We start from the raw sequence: 1,338 nt of genomic DNA on the forward strand, positions 1-1,338 counted from the left end.
TTTTTTTTTTTTTTTGGTAGTGCAGTGACTAGATTCACAAAATCTGATTATTTATTTATTTATTTGCTTTAATATGTAATTATGCGTCATTAATTAAATGCATCTGATAGTAACTTTGGTTTATTTTGTGTCATCTAAGAAAGTAACCTTCATTATCGCTGTCATAAAACCAATAAGCAGTCACCATAGTATTTAAGAGAGAGATAAAATACAAAATTATAATACCTTAATGAAAATGATTCTCTATTGTTAAGTTACTATTCAACATTTTTATCAGTATCAGTGTTGGTCTTATAAGTTGACCGCCACTGGTAAGCTGACACTTTGTAGTTGCTTGATTTTCCATGCACAATGGATCAAATGTGCATTGCGTTTCAAGTTGTTCACTTGCGTCATTGCATAATTGGCATTAAGTACATTTTTATTTCACAATGCTAAACGAAACAACGGACTTTCTTTTCTTCTTTAGTCGACAGCAGGAGATAGAGGAGCGTCTGATTGAGGAGGAGACGGCACGACGCGTAGAGGAACTTGTGGCCAAACGTGTGGAGGAGGAACTGGAAAAGCGAAAGGATGAGATTGAAAGAGAAGTGTTGCGGCGGGTGGAGGAGGCCAAACGCATCATGGAGAAACAGTTGCTAGAGGAGCTGGAGAGACAGAGACAAGCAGAACTGGCTGCTCAGAAAGCTCGGGAGGTAACTTGCACGTGAACAGACAACACAGAATATCTCGTATTAATGCTGATTCAATGGGAAGGTTTTCCTGTTTTGTTGGAAATGGGCCTGTTTCACACCACATGCACATTTTGCAGGCCACATTAACAGAAGTAAAGAAAATATTCAATACAGTGACCCAGAAATCATGTTATTTTCAGTTTAGAGCTGTAGTTTATTTTTTTTTTGCAAAAGGTACTGGTGAGATGGTAGCCTACTGTTGCTTTACTACATACTGCATAATTGTGTGGCGTTAAACAGGCTTCAGCCTATTTTTTCTCAAAATTAAAGGTGATTTTTGTTTCCCCCGAATTTTAACTCTAATCTTACAAGCATCATTGTAGCTTTGTGTATGACGTAGTTAGAGGTCGACCGATAGTGGATTTTGCCGATAACGATAGCTAGGTTATACCGCACTGGCCGATACCGATTAATTAACCGATAGTTTTTCAAATGGATACGGAACAAAAACGAAAATAGTGCTTTATTAAAAAAACAGTACTAAACCATACTAGTAGTAGTAGTAATAATAATAAAAATGGTAAAATTAACACACTCTAACAAGGAACAATACTTTCAGTACACAGCTTTCATTAATCTTAATGTTACAAATGGACTCTTATTT

At 36.3% G+C, this 1,338-nt stretch overlaps 1 long non-coding RNA gene across 1 annotated transcript in view; it reads left to right on the forward strand.

The window, feature by feature from the left end:
* The first annotated feature begins 170 nt into the window (after positions 1-170).
* Positions 171-1,338, forward strand: part of LOC107577448 (uncharacterized) — a 2,467-nt gene continuing 1,299 nt past the window's right edge. The window contains exons 1-2 of the long non-coding RNA XR_001608202.1: positions 171-311; positions 470-695. This is a non-coding gene — a long non-coding RNA (uncharacterized lncRNA). The remainder of the gene's footprint in view (positions 312-469; positions 696-1,338) is intronic.

This window comes from Sinocyclocheilus grahami, unplaced genomic scaffold (assembly GCF_001515645.1).
Source record: "Sinocyclocheilus grahami isolate Dianchi unplaced genomic scaffold, SAMN03320097.WGS_v1.1 scaffold6077.1, whole genome shotgun sequence".
NCBI classification, from domain to species: Eukaryota; Metazoa; Chordata; class Actinopteri; order Cypriniformes; family Cyprinidae; genus Sinocyclocheilus; species Sinocyclocheilus grahami.